The sequence below is a fragment of the Aphelocoma coerulescens genome, chromosome 1 (genome assembly GCF_041296385.1).
Source record: "Aphelocoma coerulescens isolate FSJ_1873_10779 chromosome 1, UR_Acoe_1.0, whole genome shotgun sequence".
NCBI classification, from domain to species: domain Eukaryota; kingdom Metazoa; phylum Chordata; class Aves; order Passeriformes; family Corvidae; genus Aphelocoma; species Aphelocoma coerulescens.
Window position 1 is genome coordinate 109,348,388 of NC_091013.1, and position 22,792 is coordinate 109,371,179.

Consider the following 22,792-nt stretch of genomic DNA (forward strand, 5'->3'; position numbering starts at 1 on the left):
ATTCTGAAGTGTCCATTGCTTTCAACTTTGAATAGTCGTCAAAAAAAAAAAAAAAAAGAAAGGATGGACTTGCTCTTTGGTGCTTCAGAGGGTTTGCTTTTTGAATGTAATTGATGAAAAACGACTACTTGGTTGGGATCCCTGACCCTTTGCAAACTGGGTTAGAAAGGATGCTGCACCATCCTTGTAAACTGGCCGACTATGGATTTCTCCTTATTTTAGATTTCCATACTCTTTGACCTTGTAGTTGTTGACTTTGGTCTGGAACAATTTCAAAGTCATGTAAATGAATGTAATTAAGGTATTGCTTATCATCTCGGAGAGTTCACAATGATGCTTATTGGCTAGAAAGGTTTGTTTACTTAATATGGAAGGTTAATAGAAGGTTAAATTTTACTGTGTAAAATGGCTTCATAATGTTTTTATTTAGCAGCTGAAGAAAATAGTGTTTGAAAAGGCAAATAATAGTTTTATTTGACCTCCATGTGTTTCCTGTAGCTTGTATTATTGGGAAAATTTATCTTCATTGCATAGTCTTATTACAGTTTTCCTTTCTCCTTGTTTTACAAAGAGAACCTCTCAGAACTATTTGGAGGCCTTTGTGTACAAAAGGAGCTACATTAAGGAAGGAAGTGCAAAAATGTTTGACAATAATTGCTATAAGTAGTCCATCCACTTCCACTCTGTCCTTTGTTCCCCCTCCCTGTTTTTGCCAGAATGAGATTCGTGCTTTGTTCTTTGGTGCTTCTTTTGTCTTTATTCCCACTGCTGCAGAAATACAGAGAAAAAGCAGCGTGAAACAGCAGGGAAGAACATCAAGATACTGGTTTCTGCCTTCGTTTCTCAGGCAATAGAAAGAACAGGGCCTAGGCCTCTATTTTCTTGTCAGTAGCCTTCAACTTTGTTTGGCTATAGTTGTTTTGCTTATCATTTATGGAAAAAATTGCTTGCCTGAGTGGGTTGTGTTTTTTTTTTTTTTTTTCCTCCACTCAGAAGTTTTTGTAGTTGGCAAAGAGATGAGTACGTGACAAGTGTCATATCAAACAGAACAAAAACTTTTTCCCACACCTTTTTCATCTCATGGTGTTTTTCTAGGAATGCAGCTCCCAGATGGAGAAGCAGACATCCCGCCTGGGGTGGGGGATCCAAGCAAGGGTGTTCTGCCAGTCCTGTACTGGACTGAGTTTGGTGGGGAAGGACAAAGCTGTGTGAAATGTGGACACAACTTTCTGCACAGCTTTCTGGATCCATCTGGGTAACAAGGACTGCTGGCTGTGTTTATTTTGTAGAGTACTTGGATTTGGATTTTCTCTCATCTAACAAGAGAAGGATGTGGGCTCCTCACTGTTGAGGTAGCTAACTTTCTTCTGAGTTACTTGAATTTTATGTGCAACATAAATTGTGCAACAATGAGAATATACTTCAAACACTCATTAGTTCAATGCATAGTCTTATTTAGCTGTCACTCAAACCCAAAAGCACCCTTGCAGAACTCAACAGCATCACTCCTGATCTCGAAGCTGAAGGATTTCCTACTTATCTGAGGTGTTCACCTCCCCAACTCTCCCGTTTTTGTAAGAGTTGAAGGTTTCAGGTTTTATTCTCTGCTTCCTAAGTGTGAAGATAAACCAAGCTATTGTCCTTTCTTGAATTTAGAGTAACTACCATAAATTGAAGCAATTTAAAGGTGCTTTCAGAAGGTGGACAGCAAAATCCCTGGGTGAGATCTGAAGAGGGTAAGAAGCTAAAGTTCAAAACCAGAATATAATGATCCAAAAGGATTGGGGGAGTTGGGGAGGTAGACCACAAATAAGTGTGAAATCCTTCAGTTTTGAAATCAGGAGTGATGCTGTTGAGTTCTGTAAGTCCAAAATTTCACCTGAATTCCAAGATCATATGTTAAAAGTTTTAGAACTCCCAGAATAATGGATCTCTAGAGGTGTATGGCTGTGGGGAGGAAAGGCAAAACCCAGACAAAAATCGCCTTAATATGTTACTTTGGGTCCTATTTATGGAAAATAGAGAAAAATCTATGCACCTTTGCCATTCGGTTTTGCTTAGCTAACATACTAAAAGCAAAACTGCTCCAATCTGGTAAACAGTGGCCACATAAGAGTGCAATATTTCATGAAAAAATTTACCTCTTGCCTGTGGAGGTCCAAAGGATTTTTAAAGAATCAGTCCTGGTCCTCTAACTTACCGGTGTTTAAGTCTCTGCTACCTTAAATTTTATCCTGCTACAAAATAAATGCAAAAGGACCATTTAATAAACTGTGCTGATAGTATTCTGTAACCTCTTTGCACTCCCTCATATAGGTTTAACTGTTGAGATGAAAAGATAACAAGGTTGTGCAGAATCACATTTACTGTTTACTGAACTCTGGCTCATCTTTAGATTACAATATCAAACATGAAAGTTTGATTGTGTCTCTTGGATATAGCTCTTGAACACAGCTGTCTTGAGTGCTTGCTCACAAAGTTTTTTTTTAAGCTTGTTTGTCATATGCCCAAGGCTATCTCAGCATGCATATGACCCAACTGGTTTTTGATCTGAAATGCATAAAAGGTCACTTTGTCGAACTTTATCTTCTGGACTTCAAGTTTTACCATTGGTGATACTCTACTGTGAATTTCCTAAGTGAAAAAAAGGGTCTGTTCAGTGTGCCCTTCAGGCTTTCCAGGCAATTTCACTTTTGCCTTACCCTGCTCTGGTTTTGTTTTCAGAGTATTCTAACATGTGATAGAGGAAGTGAGCAGTATTTGGACACTATTTTTGGGGTAATGCTGAGTATTTTGGGTTGCAATGCTGTATGGTTCCTCCTGCTCTGATGTCTTGTCCAGGCAAATGTCAGCTGTATTCTGTCTCTGCAAAACTGAACTTGAGCATTAAAGCAGGTCTTAAAATATCCTCTTTGTGCTGATGATCACACTACTTCTGTGTCTTCTACCTTATTACTCTGTTCTTATTCTTTGAGAAAAATTGCACATGCTTCACAAAACCAATCAAATTTCCTCTGTTCTGGCCTTCTGGGCATATCGTAGGCCACTGCTGTTCTGCTTCTTAAGTAGATTTAGAGCCTCCGATATCAGTTACTCTTTTGGATAATGGATTGTATGAATTTAACATATAAGCATGCTCGCCTCTTTTTCCTGTCCTCTGTAAAGGTCACTGTACAGGAGGGAAAGTTGAGTCATGGGCTATAAACACTTGGAGGTCTGCTATCTGATCTAATTTTTGTTAGCTTATTGCTTGGTGCTGTGGCAGGTGGACTTTGTCAGGTTTATCCTTGGCGCTGCTGCTGACCCTGGTGACCTGTTCCATTCCTCTGCAGAAGGTCCCTTCCCTGCAGGGGGATGGCACAAGTCAGGGTGTGTTGTCTCCTCACTTGCTTCTCTTTCTTGCTGAGCAAAGTGAGTTGCTTGGAGATGCAGCTATCCTATGTGTGGTTTTTCTTAATTCTCTTTCTTTTTTAAATCTAAAAACTTGCCCATGTCTCATGAAGATCATCTTCAGGATTCAGAAAACTCATGCACGATGGCCTGGATTGTAGAAATAGGAGTGGTTGTTTAAATTATCCAGGAAAGTAACTTAAGATAGTGCAATATTTCTGAATTTTGCAGATATTATGTAGACAGGAGAGAGACTGTGTGAAAAGCATATAACAACAGGTATAGCAGAGCTGGTGATACTGGGAACAGCAAATACTTCGAAGACTGAGAGGAAAGTAATGGATGGAAACCATTTTTACAGTTCCCGAATCTCTTCCACCTGTCTGGGATAAAGCACCTACTGTGGTCAGCTTTTTAGGTGGTGTCAGTTTTGGGGTTGTGTTTTGTTGGTTGGTTTTCAATCCCAATTTAGATTCTGTAGTTAAGATATGTATCAAATGACCTCATACATTCTTGTTTGGAAGAATTAGGGCAAAAGGCCACTTTATGACATAATTGAACTTTTTAGTGATGAGATTTACTTGTAGAAATTTTAGGGGGAAAAATATATTGATAGAAGTTTGGGAAGGGTATAAATTGTGTTTATTTTGCAAGCATTTGAATCTTTCTGGTAAGTGAGAGCCTTAATCTTTCTGGGTAAAATAGGTCTTGATTGGATGGATCAAATGTGAAATTTTAAAGTATCATTTCCACAGAAATTGTTTGGAGGCTTCTTACGATTTCAAGAGTGCAAATAACGCAGTGCTCTTCAGTTGTAATACATAAAAATGAGATGGAGAAATAAACACATGCTTACCTTTCAGCCTGCATAAACAGCCTTGCTAATTAAGATAAGGGCAAATATCCTTACTATTTTCCTTTTTGATTTAATCATTAGACTATATTAAAAATGTGTAAACATAATTCGTAAACTCACTTTCCTGAGTTCTGACACTCTGTACAAGTGCTGGTGTGTTGCAGCACTATGTTTCTGTATTTTTTATTTACAAGTGAGTCTCTTAAGATATGTAGAAATAACTGGTAATTGCTAAAATGAGATCACAGAAGAGAAGAAAAAGGTGTAATAGCTGTGCTTTTATTAGCTCTCCTTTGTTACCTCATGTGTGCTCTTTAGTCTTTGCAGATTGCTCCTGTGGGGAACACATTTTTGTCTGGAAATGGAAAAGTGGTTTGTTTGAGGAGTTCAGTGACCATGGTATGGCTGGGAGATTTGTCTCCCACTGGATTTGACCAGCACTGGATATTTTGATACGCTGTGGTCTGTGGGCACAGCTTCCTCTCAGTTTACAAGTGCTGTTTACCACTCCTTGGGACTACAGACGTAAATAACAGAAGTCTGAACTAATGTCAGATTAAATTTTAGTCCACAGAAATTGCTCATTGATCATCTTATGTAAAGTAGCTGGTTAAATTCCTCCCCCCTACTCCCTCCTTTTAATCACCATTACATTGTTTTTCCCAGCTGTTGGTAAGTGGAATGGGAAGAACTGGCTTAGTCCAAAGCAACTTACTAGTCCTTAAATAGTTCACACTGACATCAGTGGTTGTCTGTAATCTGTTTCCTTTCAAAAGATTTGTGATGTATGCAGACTTTCAGGTACAAATACTAAATAAAAGCATATAAATACACTTGGGTTAAAACTGTCATATTTGTGAGCTAACGTAGCTAAAGCTGTAGAATTGTATCTGGTAAAAGAGAACTGCCAGAAGGTTTAGTTATGTATTTATCCTGTAGAGTCTGTGGTGGGTTTATTCTCTTAGAGAGATGCTGTCAAGCCTAAGTCTGGGCTGGCTACTTCATGGATGAAGGCAGGTATGCTTATTTATACTCTTTTCTTTGGAAGTTGGGGAACAGCTGGTTTTTACCTTCTTTTTAAGCCTTGCAGCATTTCATGAGATGGCTTTAAGTCATCATCTGCTGTGACAGAAAGTACATATAATAGCATGCCTGCTGTAGGAAGTTATGGCTCTTGCCCTGTAAGTGCTGTGCCCTGTTCCTCTCTCTACAGGCTCTCCATCCCTGAGTTGTCTTTTTCTGCTTTTTGTGGGAAAGGGTGGGATGCAAACCTGTGGCAGGCTGATTTCCATGTCCTTGCAGCCTCCAGTAGTGGAACAGACTCAACAGGGATATCTGGGCTGAGAGAGGGGGAAAAGTGTCCAGACTTGAGTTTAAAAATTAATCTAGGAAGGACATTCTAAAAATAGATAGAGCATGTGAACATATAGCTGTGAGAAAGGGAACATAAAATATTTTGGTCCTAAAAGAGGCTTTTTAAAGGGATAGCTGTTTGCATCTCTTTCAACATGCCAAATTGCATGTTTATGATGCTTAAAAGTATTTATTCAGTTTCTGGAGGAAACCTGTCCTGGTTCAATTTCAGTGCTTCCTGCTCTCATAAGCTTTGAGGGTGAGAAAACATCAGGCTTAAGTGGAACACACCTAAATTTAGGGGAAATAGCCCTACTGCCAGCACAAAGTGAGCTCTTTTTAGAGGTAAAGGTTGAGTTTGTGACCAGTTAACACTGTTTCTGATATGCTAACTAACATTTATTTTAGTTGTTCCTTTTAATGGCTGTATTGCAGTAAATGTGCCTTTTCTAAGGAGGAGTCAGTCTCTTAACTCTATACCATGTTCTGATTCCAGGGGGAGCTTAACATGAAAATTGGTGAAACTGTAGGGTCTTCTGTGAGTTGATGGTTTGGTTATTGTTGTTTTCCTTTTGCTGGAAGGAGTAGATTATATCTAGGGAACAAGTGATTCCATGCCCCCCCACCCCAAGGCTGACTGTGGTTTTCATTTCCTATGCTAATGATTGTTTTGTAACACAGGAGCCCAGAAATGGTGGCTGGAAATAGCACTCCACTGTGTTTTGGAGCAGAAAACCACAGGCACACACTAAAACAGGGTAAGAATGGGACTGTTAAAATTTGACAGGCTAAAATGTGTGGGATAATAAGTTGGCCAGAGCATCCAGAAGGGAAGTCTGTGGCAAGAGAGGCATCGAGGGTCCCACAGGCTTATGGCAGCATTACTTCAGTCTAGCACTGACGAACACATGGGTTGTAATTGCATGGAGGCATTATTTAACAAGAGAATGCTGGAAAAAGATGCTTGCATAGAACTAGCAAGAAGGGTAACATCTTCCTGGCAGTGCATTGCATGAGATTAGCCTGTGGAGCAGACAGGGACAAAACTAAGGTCAGGTGAGACAACAGGTAACCCTCTCACCAGGCAGTCTTTATTCAGAAACAAATAGAGCAAATATCCCTTACTTTGGTTTTTATCTTTATGTTTTTTCTTGCTATACTTGGAGATTAAAAGGCAACAGGTACCTCACCTGTGCTTTAGTCTGAGAAATTAAAGCACCCCTCTTACCTGAGCTCATCATATGGAGGCAGAAGCTCTGCTACCTGTGTGAATGAATGATACAGTCAGGATCATGTTACCAGTGCCAGTTGTTGAACCCCCACTAATGAATTTTAGTTTTAAACCGCTGTCAAATAATGAGAGATTCTGCTTGCACAAAGGCTGGCATTGCACATGTGAGGGAAAGCTTGGGCATACTCACTTAATTAGATATGGAAATACAAGAGAATAGCAAGAGTGACTCCTTACACATAAAGTACACAGATTGATATTACGGCTCAGTTTCAGTCCTGCCACTTCATTGGTACAGGCATGGGCTGTGGTATTGCCCTCGTGGGAGCAGTTTCAAAGAGGTGCAGTTATTTTTCATATGAAAAGCAGAAATGTTTGTGCCATCTTCATTTCATGAGCCTGCTGCAGGATGAGGAAAGAGTGGTGTTACTGATCAGAGGTTGGGAGAGCTGGAGGATATCTAAGGAAAGCTTTGCAAGAGAGCACAAGTGGAAGTAAAGGAAAGCAGGAAACTGGAAGTGATGCTTTCTGTATATTTTATCGCTGCCTCCCTCCTCAGTAGGCTCACCTGCGCCTCCTTTCAGGTAATCAAGAACAGCAGCAAGAGATGGGTTAAATAAGTTAATAAATAAAAAGAGTAACATATGTTAGGTAATTCTCTGAACAAAAAGATAACTGTTTCCTTCTGAGAGACTGTGTCAGTGTTGCCCTCTTTATTTTGTCTTCCTTTTCCAGTTTTAGTTATTTTTAGCACTTCTCCAAAGCAAAGAAAAAACATAATCAAGTATTTAGGTAGAGGATGTTTCTGAATCAGGTTTATGAGAAACTCTACTCCAGTTTTGCTAAAGGAAATTAAAACATAATTAAAACAGAAGCCTTGACTCATATGTTTTACATTCTTTCATTGTAAAATACAAGTCTGCCATGGTTAATAAATGACTGTTCTACCCTAGTTTTGGATGAAAAGGCAAATATTGCTACAGTAACTTCTGAATGCATTTGGTAATTGAAACTAGTTTAAACAAACAAAACCAACTCAGAAAAACAAAAAAGAATTAACAAAGACCACTTGTTTCAATCTTTAATCTGTGCAGCTGATTAGTTGTCTGCATTAGGAATTTCTGTAGGTAACCCCTGTCCAATACATGGTGTTTCAGAGCTTTGCTCTGAGCACTGCAGGAGACCTATCACAAAGTGTTGATGTCCTTCTGTGAATGAAGGAGTAGAAAAAGCACTATTGGATATTTCCAAATTAAAAAAAAAAGCCTTTTGAGAAGTCTTAATAGGTTATCAACATTTTGATGACTGAAAATATGTGTATAAACTCATACAATATCTTGATTTGGAAGGGATCCATAAGGCTCGTTGAGTCCGAGTCCCTGCTCCTCGCAGGACTACCTAACACTAAACCATGTGGCTGAGAGTGTCATCAGAGGCTCCTTGAACTCAGGCAGGCTTGGTGCCATGACCGCTTCCCTGGGGAGCCTGTTCCACTGACTGACTGTCCTCTCCATGAACAACCTTTTCCTAATGTCCAAATGGGCATGGGAAAGATCTGCTCTAGTCCATAATTGCTGGGAGAGTCACCAGACTTTCTCCCAGTAATACAAGCAGACTGTGGTGCTTCCTGTTGGCTTACATAGAGAAATGCTATGCACTGTTTCCTACGAGTACATTTAGGGTTAATTTCGACTGTCATAATATTTGAACATTTTATGGCCCACCTGGATCTGGTCTGTAAAGTAGATAAAACACCCCAGCTTCTTAAGTATGTTTTAGATTACATGTTTTATGTTGGGGTTGTGTTGTTGTTGTTTATTTGATTTCAATTATTTATTTTTAAATGGCACTGGCTAGGTTCTTAGAAGATTATCCTTGACACAGTTTTGTATTTGGCCCCAGACTGTTACTTGGAAAATGTGGACAAAGTGCTAGTTATCTTTACTGGCTAAAGAGCTTGTACATGGGGGAAAGACAGCCTTTTTATGTTGTCATTGAACTAAATGAGCTGTCAATGGTCTCTAGTGCTGCACGTGCTGTAATTGCTGAATAATTCAGTGGACTGATAAGTTACTTTTCCAAAATACTGTTCCTGCTTTGAGAAGTTATTTTGACATCTGTATTTTTAAACTTTTGAATAAAATAATACAAATATTGTTGGACTTGCTGTAGACTTTAGGTTTTCCAGCTGTGTTCTACATGAGGTTCTCAGGTTGTATGCTAAATATTAGCTCAGGGTCTGCTGCTTGAGTATTGTACTACAGCACTGTAAAGAAGTTTTATAACACTACAAATGGGCACTTAACCCATATAGGCTTTGCAGAGAACTTCAAAAACTATAGTCAGATTCTAATCACAGACAGTTATCTATAATAAAATTATTATTTCTGGCACTTGGATGTCTAAAAAGCATTAAGATTCAGAAGTTCTTAAATGCAAAAGAAAATACTGATTGCAATTTGGAAGCCTGCTATGAGTTATGGAGTACAGCTATATATTTTAATCTTTTGCTCTTTAAAAATTAATTTGTTCCTTGTATGCCTGTTGTATAAAAGGCTGTATTGTTCAAGATGTGTGGATAAGTAAGATGAGCCCATAGTTGTTTTCTGTTTCAGCTGTAGCTACATTAATTGAAAGGGCTTGTGGAGTTGTTTCTTCTTGTCATGAACTCATCATGTACCTGAAAATTGTCTTCATCTACTGTAAGACATTTTTGGAAATAATTGGAAGAACATCTGGAAGGAGATACCCTTCATATGGTAGCAGTTGTTCCAGAACCTGACCTTCTCAGCATTGGCCATGATGATTACTCTGGGATTGAAAATGTGAATTTTAATTCTCTCTTTCTTGTTTGAATTAAAGTGCTTTCTCAAAATTACTACTGGTCCTAATCAATCATCTTCCCTTAAAAAAAAAATAAAAAACATCTGAGGTCTTTGATACTAGATGAACTTCCCCAGTTTTTAAATCCTTTATTCTGGTTTTTAACTTGTCAACAGAGATAGCTTTGACTACTGTCCAGCCAGCACTCTCAGGCATGGTGTTCTGAAGAACTCATTGGATTTTCTGGTTAACCGAGAGTCACCTGGTCTTGTGCTCTGATCAATAAAAAGATGACTTGCTTTTCCAGGTAATCTTTCCTTTCCACTTGGCCATGGCACATGCTTTGCCTTCAGAGTACGTAGAGATAAAAGGAAGCAGCAAACAGAGACAAAGCACTAAAGGCAGGTGCTACTATAGTTTACCAGCCTCTGGAGTGTTTTGCCTGTCCTTTTATCTAAGTGTTTTGTAATTTGCTGGTTTTCTGAGGTAGGTACAGCCAGCAGGCCCCCAGCTTTCTGCATCAGAATGCAGAAATGCACTCAAGAGGTGGCATGTCCCGGGGGCTGTCTGTGACTCTGTGACCTCTGTGCGAGGCCACGGAATCGCCGGTCCTTGGTCAGTGCTCCCCGGCTTCGGTCGGCAGCTGTGCACAGCGAGGGCAGGAGTGGGGTAAGAACATGCTCGGGCAGTTCTTCAACAGCTGCTTGGCTTCCTTTTGGCTTCTGGGTACAATTCAAGGTTTTGGCCTCGGTTACTTTTAAGCCTAATGTGACTTGAGCTCCAGCTGAGAGGCTGCCTGCTTTTTTTTTGATCCAACATAGCAATTAATGTCAACTGGGATACTTGACCTAGATCATCCTAGTTTTTAATGTCAAGTAGCCATTGGCAGGAAGTTCTTCGAGAAGTACTTCTGCCTGTGGAATGTGCTCCCAACCTGGTCTGGTGGAGTCAGCTCGCTGGGTGGGCTCAGCGCCAGTCCTATCTTATTTCTTTGCCTATGGAGATGAGGAATGGCTCAGTGCTTCTCCTGTTCTCCTTTGCCCCTGAAGAAGGGCAGGTTAATGTGAGTTTAAAATCACTACACCAAGATTTTTCCACTTGAGCCATGTGGGAAGATAAGTGAAATATATGTGAAAGAAAAAATAGCATACATACCTTAATTCATAAGGGCTTTTCTCCTGAGAGAATTTAATTGAATGTTTTGCATGAAATAAAAGCAAAAGACGTTTCCTCACACAGACCAGTTTGAAAGTATGGCAAGTTAAATTTAGAGAAGTGCATTTTTCTTTCAGCTTTGTGGAAGACTAGAGCCAGGCATGGAAAGCTTCCTTCCTTCTGAGGGAGGAGATTAGTCAAACCATTAAAACCATCACCACGTGCTTTAAGCTTAAAGCACCATCCCCAAGTTTCACAGCTGAACAGGCTCTCATAGGGCCCTCTTTGCCCCAGGGAAAGGTGTTTGGTGCTTTTTTTCTTAGCTGTGACATTTCTGTTGAGGTTGATCAGTTTGTTGAAGCAAAGCGTTCAGGATCAAAAGTAGCTTTGAGGAGGAGGGACTTTGTCTGGAGTGCTGCATGGCAACTGCATGCCAAAGCTGGAGTGACAAACTGTTGGAATATAAATACAGTCAAAACTTTGGCCTGGAAAAGCTCTGTTCTACAACTGCTGTGAGATGTCTGAAGGTTTGTTGGCAAATGCCCAACAGCCAACCAAGATGACTCTGGTTATAGAAGGATACGAGGAGGGAAGAGGGGAGGTAAATTTCATCTTAAGCCTTAAGCAATTAAGACTCGTTAGTTCAGTGTGGAACCAATTTCTAACAGTACATCAATACCATGTCTCATTTTGCTCAGGTAAGAGACTGCCTTGCCTTACAGGGTGAGGGAGTTCAGCTTGACATGTCTGCTTTGGACAGGATAGAAAACAAATTACTTACCTCCCTTTCCTGAACACATTTTAACCCTTTTCCTGTCAGTCTGGATTCTGGATAGCTTTGGGAGTATGGTTTAGGAGAAGATAGAAGAGGAATCAGAGGCTAGAAGTAAGGGAAAAAAGTAACTTGTTTCTGGGAAAGATGAGGAAATAAATCAGAAGTAGAATTAGGGAACTTGAGAATATTCATTGCTTTAGTTCTTGTCTATCTAATAAACATGAGGAGTCTACAAGCAAAAATAAGAGATAATGGAGGTGATAAACCTGAGCAGGTGGCTTGTTTCAAAGTCAAATGAAGACTCGCAGGTTTCAGCAGATATTGGATAATATTTTTACATGTAGAACAAAAGAAAAAAGGCTTAAGAAATCAATAACTTTAGGAAATAAAGTAGAAGAAAATATATAGGTCATACCTGAAGAGAGATCTTTTGGTAAGTCTTTTTTGAAGACTGTCAACAAAGAGAGGAAGTTTCTGTGCTAATGAGAAGAGTTACTACCCAGAGTCAGGCAATTCTTGTAACATCTGAGAGGAAAAGTACTGAAGGAACAAGTGCAAGCTGACAAATAATGTTGAAATAAACACACTAATTGGTGTCATGTGACTAAAAGCAGTTATGTGAAGGACTGGTGTTACCCGGGAGCAGGCACCCACTGGATTGAGTGGGAGATGCTGGGAACTTACACAATTAGTGCTTCGTTAGTAATTTTTAAACTGGGAGGATTAAGCTGGTGCTAGGACAGCGTGGGTTTTGTCTCACCTGTGTTACTAAGGTCTAACTCTTGAGTGGAAATGGAGGGAAGATCCTAAACGTATCCAGCAAAGAGAAATAGGAATCCTGGAGAACTTCTGTCAGGCGGGGAGCAGAAGCAGGCACTTGTAGGGTGTGATTCATTTGACCTCCTTTTGACATGTTCTGTAGGAGGAGTTCAGTCAAAGAGCCTGGTTCTTCCCATGGGCTGTAAAGGGAGACCAACATGACCTGTTCAGATACAGACACCTACACTGTAAACATCTTCATTTGGTCAAGTGAATCCTGGCTTGGCATCCACATCTGAGAATGGGAAAACAAGGGTGCTCTGTTATTATGGCTTGTGGTTAAGTGTCAGATGCCCTCCATCCTACTTGAGTAAAGACTCAACACCTTTCCAAAATGGAAGCTGGCATTCCAGGGCCTCCAGAGGTCTGCCCAGGTAGGGCCAGCGATTCATGCTGAGGCATTGCGAGGGCATCGCCCTTGTGCCATCTCTGCATGGGCAGCAGGAGCCATGCCATGACTGTGCTCCTCTGGTGTCGGTGCCCGTGGACACCGGGGTAGATCCCAGCTACGAGGCACAGTCCTGGTGAGACGTGAGTGCATGTGGATGGTTCCCCCAGCTCCTGAGCAGGGGGAACCTTCCAAGAGCTGGAAGTAGTGGATTGTTGAACATCCCCCCGTAGCAGTGACGGATTTACAGGTGAGCGTGTGTGGATGTGACAGGTGGTCACACGCTGAGCTCCACAGGGACACTGTTACTGAGAGCAGGGGGTCTGTGCTGGTGACAGCCCTGGTGCTTACCTCTATATCACCCACTGCGTGCTTGGTGGGCCATGAGCAGCAAATGATTTATTGAACCTGGTTCCTGGGTGAAATTGGAGTGTTGCCCTGTGTTGTTAAATAGGGTCACATAAAGCACAAGAACTCAGGTTGTGTTGTTCCCAAGTCAGTAATTTTAGACAATAAGTAATATGCAGATGTTACCATTGTGTTGTTTCTATTGTATCCATACAAATGTGTTTTTATTGCTTCATGGCTTTGAGATTTTTGTTTATGCTGCGAAACTCCTAAATAAATAAATACATGTATCTGTATTTCATTTGAAAATTGTTTTTTTCATCTTGAATTTTTTGGTGGTCTATTTGGAATACCAGCATATTCTTTCCTTGAGTATGCAGTATAATTGATGTCTCTGGAACAGATTTTTTTATCATTATTATTATTTTTTTTTTTTCAAGAACAAAGCAGAAAAGCTTTAATATTCCATCATTGTGAAATGTGTTCAAGTTAAATTTTTCTGGAAGTATTTGATAGAGAAGTTAATAAAACTCTTGTTTTAATTTGATTTTTAGTTGCTTTAAAATTCAAGGCACTGGACTAAACCTTTTTTAAGAAAAGGAGGAGTGTCACATTTAGTGTTATGACTATTATGAATTATTTTATTCAAGTATATTTTAAAAAGTAGCCTTGTTGAGAATTTCTTCATTTTTATTGCAGAAAAATGTAAACATATCATTCTCATTATTACACCTATTTTCTTAAAGGGCTCATTGTCTCTGTGCAGGCTCATTTTATAATGTATGCATCTGGTAATGAAAATAATAATTAAATTCTTTCACAATGAAACAGTGATTGGGGGGAGGAGGGTGGGGGCGGAGAAAGCTCAGGCAATACTGGCAGCTGAATTCATACCCAGCAAATCTATAGCTAATTGACTAGTAAGGCTGATTCTTCACCTTTAATCTATTTTAAAGCTTAAAGTTATATTTTGAAAGAGGTGGTTCTCACTTTTTTTTTTCTCCCTAATTGGCACTTCATATTTGGAAACACCACTTTCTTTTTGCCCTCCTTTTTTTCTTCCAGTATTTTTTTTCCCTGTATCCCGCTCCCCTGCCCTCCACAAGTCTTCTCCCCATCCTCATGTGTGTTTTCTGACCTACAACCACTGAGGAATTGCTCTTGTACTGGGGCTGTGAGTGACCCAGGCACTGACTTTGAAGAGTTTGAAGAAGATGCTTCCGGGGAGGTTGGAGAGGTTTGAGAGGAGGTGCCTCTGTTGATCCAAAAAGTGCACAGAGTGATGAGCCAGGCTGTATGACCAAACCCTAACAAAATCTCTCCATTCTGGGAAGGACAAGGGTGTAATCTGGAGCTGAGTAGCAAAACCAAGCTGATGTGGATTAAGATGCAGTTTATTTGGGTGAGTGTGTGCGTGCTGATTGAAATGTAGGAAATAATATAACATGGCTGACCAAAAGTATCTGGCTTAAATCTGATTTACTTTTTTAGTTCTTAATCTCTCTGCTTTTCATTTTGTTATTACTTATTTTATTTGTTTGGGATGATGGGCTCTCTTGATGTTTTTTGTCTGGGTTGGGTTTTTTGTTTTCTTTTTCTGAATCCTTGCCATTTTTTCCTTTTAAATCTGGGTTGGGTGCTTTTTGTTTAATTTTTTTTTCTTTATTTATGCCTTATCCCTAAGCCGTGTTTACTTTGCTGTATATCCTCTGCATCTCTTTCAAGGCGTATTCAAAGAGATATTCTTCAGTCAGGTCTTGAAAATGATAGAAGCAACATCAAGTGTTTTGAGAGTTTAGGACAAACTTCTGACAGTGCCCAAGCTCAGCATAGCCCTGGGTGTCTGTGTTCATGCTGTCTTGCAGGCACAGATTAGTGCTGAAATAGTCACACAGCCTTGGACTTGGTAATGATTCCTCTTGTGTAACAGAGGGAGAGAAAATGAGGTGGGAAAGACATCAGTCTTGGCTGGGTATGTGGGATTCAGCTTGGGGGAGCTGTAGTACCAGGGCTCATCCTTCTCAGAATGCCTTTCACTCATATCTGAGGTCTGAGGTGGCTTGAATCCATATAAAATATGATTTTTGGGAAGGCCGGTCTGATCCATGTATGAGTGCTGCACGTTTGGTATGGTGTCAGTGTTTCCTACTTGAGATTAATCACTGTTACATCTTAATGAAATGGATGTACAACCTACTTTATTAAAAAAGGCAAATGGTGTACAATATTAAAGACTTAGAAAGCGCACTAAAATGATGGCATGTAGTAATAAGATTTACCTTGCATGAACAAAAAGCAAAGTGACTGTATTTGAAGCTACTGCTCCATCATTAACTTGGAAACTAATTTTGGTCTTTCTTGAACTTCTGTAAATGTTCTGTTTCAGTCACCACCTGCAGTCATTCATTCTACCACCCTTAGCATTAAATACTTCTGCAGGACTGATCTATTTAATGTATTTTCAGTCAGTACTTTGAAAATCTGTCATTTCATAATGTCATCTCTCTTGATGAGAAATCAACATAGGTACTTTAAACTCTTCAGTACAAATGTCTGAGGTCACATATCACCTTTTTTGTGTTTTGTTGACATTTCATCATTCTTTAGACCATAAGGGAGAACCAGTAATTTTTACAGTTTGCCCTCAAAAGCTATATCCATCCGCTTTTGGGTTTTTTTTTAAATTTAGTGTGGATTATTTAAAATATCCTCCCTCTCTTACCTTCTCCTAGACAAAGTTTTTTCCATAAACTTGTGGGGAAAAAAACAAAAGAAAAATTCAGTGATGAAAAGCCAAGTTTGGCGTGGCAAATGTCTTGAGTTTCTTTGGGGGTTTTGCAACTGTGCATGCCTATTGCAAAAGTTTTGTTAAGTGAGACAAAACTTGATGGAGAACTGTAACTCTGCAGTTTGGCTTCTGCTGTTCTCTTTGGCTGCCATGAGAGAAAGAAGTGGCCTGCGTGCTCAGCTGTACTAGTGGCTGCTCTGGAGGGGGGACCAGTAGGTCCCAGGGCTCACCTCTTACCTGCCAGCCTCCACGGGAAGCAGCTTCATCATCTGGCATAGCTTCCCTCCCAAGGGAATAACTGCCAAGAGCACTTTCTTTCTTAAATGAATCCTATTTTGAGAGTAGAAGACTGTCTACTCAGTGTTTTTGTTTACATCCACAGAACTAGAGTTAAGATGTCTTATATCTGACTAAAGGGGTAAAATCTTTTACCAGGGCCATTACTGAGTTCTGCAAGTTACAATCATTGCTTGTTAAACTTCTAAATTTTTTTTTAAAGAGTGTGGGGATGTTTTGTGCTATACATTTTTTGGCAACAAGCTGGGGGGAGCAGGACCAGAGAAGGTTCTTGATCATTATGAAAAACTAGCAAATCCTATTTTCAGATGGGTTGGTAAATTTTTATGAATAATTGGTCAAGTTAATTACAGTATGCATTTCAAGTGTGTTGGTTTGGTTTGTTTTCTTCTTTTTCCATACCACTAATTCTCAGGTTTATAGGACAGGTCATGTTTTTGCAGGACATATCATACAATTCATCCTTGAAATAAAATGGTATTGGGAAAGAGTTTCACTATTGTAAAATAACATAATCTAGTCCAGTACCTTTGTTCCAAATGCACATATCAGTGAGACTGCACTGCTGTTGAAATGATGCTATTTCTCAGTTGCATTCCTTGATCTCACTGTGTACCTAAGGAATGGGAAGAGCTTCATATTTCTGAGCATGGTTGGCTGATGTCTTTGAGATCTACTTATTTTTCTGTGTCAGTCATGGTCATTGATCTGCCTTTGAATTTGTGGACTCAATTTTGCAAGTTCTGTGTTTGTCCCATCACCCATCTGTTGTTCCTCCCCCTTCCCCCCCCCCATGACTGGCTAGTGTTGAGGCTGGTAGGTTGATTCATTTGATTAACCTGCTCTTTCTGTATTTTTAGTGTTGAAATTTCCTGCTGATAAATGGAAAAACTGTGGCTAGAAGCTTACCTGATCATTATTAAAAATTCTAGCCCTTACAATCCAGAAAAGTTTGTTAATAAGGCAAAAAATGACTTGGTGCTGTTACTTGTATGTGATGATAAAGAAACATCTGCTTGAAGAGCTTACAGTGACCCAGTTCAAATGGTCTGAACAGTACTAAAACAAGTTCTACAGTATCAGGATTTTTTTTTTCTTTCTCATTTTGAAAGAATCAAAGATAAATGTCTTGCACATTAAGGAGATGAGCTGTAATAAAGCATATATGGATGATATGGCAGCAGTCCAAGAGCATTAGTATGCATGCCCTGATGGAGTTGTGGTGGCAGCTAGCAGTCACTCTCAGCTTAGAACTAGATGTTACTCAGGGAGCACGGAGAGCCTTCCTCTGTGAGCTGGGCCTGTTCTGGGAGAAACTCACCCCAGCTCAAGACATTTCTTGCCTGGATTGGTGTGAAGCCTTTTGGTTTGGAGAACTAGCATCCAGCTTTTCCAGGGAGCTGCACTGGTGGCACATGGTCTGGACTGCGGATGACAATGTGTGTAGAGGTGTGGATAACTGTGGTAGGGCGTGTACAGTGTTGTAACAGAAACGTATGGGCAACCTGCAGCTGTGCTGACACAGGGCTGGTAGTGCTAGCAGACATGGAGCAAAATTCATATTTATTAACAGACATATGGAGTTACATGAACACCATCACTACATGTGGTAATTTCCGCCCTGTTTTTTGATGGAGCAGAGGCTGCAGGTCCTTATGAAACATAGTGGTGGGAAATCAGATGTGAGGGTAATTCCCCAAGCCCTTGCCTGCTTCCTTCCTATATCTAATTAGCCATTGGGGAGGACAGCAAGGAGTGGGCAGCTGGCCAGATGAATTGTTGCAGTGGATTGGATCTGGCCAGCAGGCTGCAGCTCGGGCATTCTGGTTTGGATCACAAAAAAGAAAAGGTTTATATGAATTTATATGACTTGAGCTTGCTTTGAAAGATGTATGTTAGATGTTGATGGCTGTTAATGTTGAAAGACCAGGTTCTTCCTGTGTTCTTAAGTAGCAGGCTTTTGGAAGATCTTAGTAGTTTCTTTTCCATTATTATCTATTTATTCCCTTTGCTCAGGGCGGGAGTAATCTTTACTGCTTCTCTGCATTGTTCCATGCTTCTTGCAAGTGTTCAGGCTTTTACTTTATTATCCTTTGGAGACTCTTTCAGAAAGAAAGGAACCTTGATGTCAGGTGGTAGTGAGCATGAATATTCCACACCCAAATTTCTCTTCCTGTGGAAAACTTCATACATAAGAAAAGAATTAAGGGAAGGAAATTTTCCGTGTGGTTCTTCCCATATACATTTCTTTTCTGTTCTTTACATTCCCAATGTCAGTGTGACAGATGAGAGGAGAAGGCTGCATTATGAGCATGGGAGAGCCTTTGGGTGATGTGGAGATACACAACACAGAGCCATCTGTGGAGGTGAACTCTATGTACAGTTGTTTTTGTTGCTCATCTTATGCTTTTGGAGAGCACTGTAATGTTTGTTTTGCTCTTGTGAGCAAATAAACTGGGTTCTTTTATTTTATGTGGATAATACTTTGTTGTTGATGCTGTGTTTGATGCTTGTTGGTACTAACACATAAACATAGCAAGGAGGAAAGGTTTAGAGTTTCGTGTCAATTTTCTTTATGGCTGATCCATTAACCCCAGACAGTTAAGACAACCTGTAGGAGGACATCTGATATTTATCTATGCAACTATTTTATAAATTATGTAAGTTATATTTAGAGTAGTAACATTGCATCTTCTTTATCTTTTTCAAGTTAGTACTCCGTTTGCCTTCTCCCAGTGCTGCATTTCTGCTTATCCATGGTTTCTCAATTGTGGTTCACTTGTACAGCAGGAAAGATGAAACAATGGAATAAAGTTGTTTTTTATGATTATGTACATTTCTAATAACTCAAACAGTTTTTGTGATGTTAATGAAAGTTTGGAAAGCTGACTAATTTTAAGTTGTTTTTTGTTTTTGTTTGAGGTAAATAGTCGTTCTCACAGTATTTTAATTTGGCAAATCTGTGTTTTTATGTAGATTCATGCCTCTTGAAGAATGCGTTTTATGTCTGTGTTTGGCACAGACATACTGTTAGTCATCCGTAAATGAAAATAATTGAAAAGTGACAGGGGTTTTGTAAATGTTTTGAAATCTCTGGGTGCATTTAAAAAAGTTGTGAAAGCTTCATATTTCTGATTCTTTAATTCATATTTCTGATTCTTTAAATCAGCCAGCCTGGGGGTGGTGGTGGTAACAATTGTACTATTGGCAAAGTACTAAGAGTTAGACAAACTTGAATGGACCATTGCACACCTTGAGAAACTGGACTTATGTTTTGTTGTATGCACTAAACAGAAACCTGATGTGTCTTCTGAAAAAGCAGAACAATTTTAGTGTGCTCTGTGTTTTCCTAAGCCAGTAGTTTGGCAAAACCCGCTGTAGTTCAAAAAAATTGCTGAGAGTGTGGAGCTGTTGTGTATTCATTTTATAGAGGTATTGTGTTTGGGTTGAGGGGTTATGTTTGCTACAAGACAGATCAAAGGCTGTTTCTTAAGGAATCTATCTAGTGTTTCTGAGAAAGGGAGGAGAGCAGTTCAGGATAATTGCCTAGGAACTCTTTTTCCATTACTTTTTGTTATTTCTGTTACTATTTATTTTAAAACGCTACTGGTTCTTAAGTAAATGAGGAAGTGGTCCTTACTTAAGCTTATGGCTTGACTACGAACAGGATAAATCTCACTTCCTTCTACTAAAGTTTCTGTTAACTTTAATATGAGATTTGATACCACTTTTGAGTTCTATGCTAAGAAATAATCAAGAGTCCTGAAACTTAAAAATTTGTTAGAGATTCATAACCAATTGGGTTTTTAAGGCTAAAAAAAAAAAAGAGCGCCTAATATGTTGTGAATTTAGATGTGTGCAGTAAAGTGGGAATCTCTGGCTTGAGTACAGCACAAAAACACCTGTAATTCTACATTGAGACTGTTGTAAAATGAAATAACAAAATGGCAAGAGAACACTTGTGATGGGCGGGTTGCTGACACCCTTGGTAGCTGGAGAGCAAGAGAGTTTGAGGCACTGCATGAGCTGGGGATTAATGAAGCCTGTTTTGGAGAAGGAAGTGCTGTTGGCAACTGAGCACGCAAATACACTTAAGCAGGAATCGCTGCTGACTGCTGTTGGCTTCAGCTATTTTGTTGGACACACAGAAAACAGTATTACAGTGTGATCATGGCTGGAACCCTACAAGTGTAATTCACTCTTCTGTTGGGCTTATCTGGTTGTCAGCTTCTTAACTCTCTTCTCAATGGCCTGGGGTACCAGGATGAAGTGTTCATGTCTAGCGTAGATGGGCACATGTGGAAGTGCAGTGTATATAAAACATGTATACAAAACATGTATACAACACATGCCTGCCTGCCAGACACTTCCATCTTTTCAATTTTCATGGCTAGCTGTATTTTCTGTAATCAGTATGCTGCTTCTTGCTTTGTACTGAGATTTGCACAGACAAAATAAGAGTATTTAAACGAGTATTTGAAGGTGAACACTGGCAATGTAGCGTTTCAGTGGTGATGCAGAGACTGACATATTTGTTTTAAAAAAACCCCAAAACATACTGTTGTCTTCATTTAGGCTTGTGATATTTCTTCATCAGTCAGGTGCTGACAAAATACAAATAATATCTAATACAGCACGATGAGAACTGTAAATAAAATAAGTGCTTCCTTATATTACCCCCTTCAATCCCACATCCTTAATTATAAGGAGAAAGAAGTGATACAGAAGCTTAAGGAGGTTAGTTGGGGTGATGAAAGAAGCTGACTGAGGAATAGGGAATTGTGTTTAACTTTATAAAACATAATATAAACAAACTTCTGGATTTTTTTTTTTTAATATTGCAAATTATTGTTGAATGTAGGTAGCTCCCCACCCTACCCCCCCTTTTAAGTGCAAATTTAGGAAATGTTGTGTCTGGCGGAACAGGGGAAGGAGCTCAAGGACCTGATTCTGTACTGGATGCCTTCAAAGGCTAAGAGTGGGAGGTGTAGCTTAGACGTTGAGATTGCAGAAGTTGAAACTGATTTTATATCATGTTTATACCTTCCAGATATGGGAGGGTGCAGAAATGAAGACAAAATTAGAGCCTGTGGTATTAAAGGTAGCCAAGTAGAATTATTAACAGGCAACTGATTAAGGCAACTTTAAAGGGTGGTTTTCACTATTTAAAGATGTTTCCAGACATCACTTTGCTCTGAGATGCACTTTAAAAAAAATTCTGTGCTGTGCAGACAGCCAAAAAGCTGTGCTTGTGAATGTTAAAAATGACCTTGAGCAGAAGAACTCAAAGGTTGTTGGTGGCTTTGTACTGAATAAAATAAACTGGCACAGCAGTGAGAAAAACCTGCATTAAGGTTCAGGGTCCTGATTCAGCAAAATACAGTCTTAAACACAGATACAGTCCTTATTCTTCTGCAAATGCTCATGTAATTCATGATCAGGACACAAGTTAAATATTAGAATAGAACATATTTGTGAGTGTACGTAGTATGAAGTGTTGATAATGCCCTTAAGTTAGTATCTGAGATGCTTGAAGCAGGAAATGAACCCCCCAAATATGAATGGTGTTATCTGGGCAGGTCATCAGCCTTGTTTTTCTGAGATGCACTTTTTGGAAAGGTGTGCCAGGTTTGGAAGTTACTGTATTTGACAAAACATCTGCAGGAGATTGCTGTGGTGAGAATTTGAGAGTTGTTGGGAGACCTAGACATCGGGCTTTACTAGCAAGTTGTGGAAGATGCCTGGGTGTTAGTTGAGATCTCAGCAGAATAAGGTTATTTAATTTGTACCACAGAATCATAGAACAGCCTGGGCTGGAAGGGATCTTAAAGATCATCTCATTACACACCCCTGCCATGAGCAAGGATACCTTTCACTAGACCAGGTAGCTCAGAGCCCCATCCAACCTGGCCTTGAACAATCTAGGGATGTGGTATCCACAACTTCTCAGGGAAATCTGTTCCAGTGCCTCACCACCCTCAACAGTGAAGAATTTCTTCCTAATATTTAGTCTAAATGTATTTACTGTCAGTTTGAAGCCATTGCCCCTTGTCATGGCACTCCAGACCTTTGTAAATAGTCTCTCTCCGCCTTGCAGGCTTCCTTCAGGTACTGGAAGGATGCAATTAGTTCACCCCAAAGCCTTCCCTGCTCCAGGCTGAGCAATCCCAGTTCTCTCAGCCTTTCCTCATGGCAGAGCTGCTCCATCCCTCTGATCACCTTGGTGGCCTCCTCTGGGCTGGCTCCAACAGGTCCCTGTGCTTCCTGTACTGGGACCCCAGAGCTGGATGCAGCGATGTGCCTGAGAGTGTTGTCCAAAAGCTTCTTGGGCTCTCTCAGATTTGGTGCTGTGACCACTTCCCTGGGGAGCCTCTTCCAGTGCCTAACCATCCTCTGGGTGAAGAACCTTTTTCTAATATCCAACTTAAAACTCTCTGATACAGTTTCATGCCCTTCTCTTGGGTCCTGTCACTGTTCACCACAGAGCAGAGATCAGTGTCTGCATCTCCTCCTCCCTTCATGAGGATGTCGAAGACCACAATGAGGTCTCCCCCTCAGTCTCCTCCAGG

General features: G+C 40.0%; 1 protein-coding gene across 12 annotated transcripts in view; it reads left to right on the forward strand.

Moving 5' to 3' along the window:
• Nucleotides 1–22,792, forward strand: part of NRIP1 (nuclear receptor interacting protein 1) — a 104,070-nt gene that overhangs the window by 42,322 nt on the left and 38,956 nt on the right. Inside the window, exon 3 of one of the 12 annotated variants that reach the window (XM_069024268.1) lies at nt 6,281–6,357. The exons of the other annotated variants lie outside the window; for them this stretch is intronic. The gene's annotated coding sequence lies outside the window, so the exon portion shown is untranslated. The remainder of the gene's footprint in view (nt 1–6,280; nt 6,358–22,792) is intronic. 12 annotated transcript variants of the gene reach the window in all.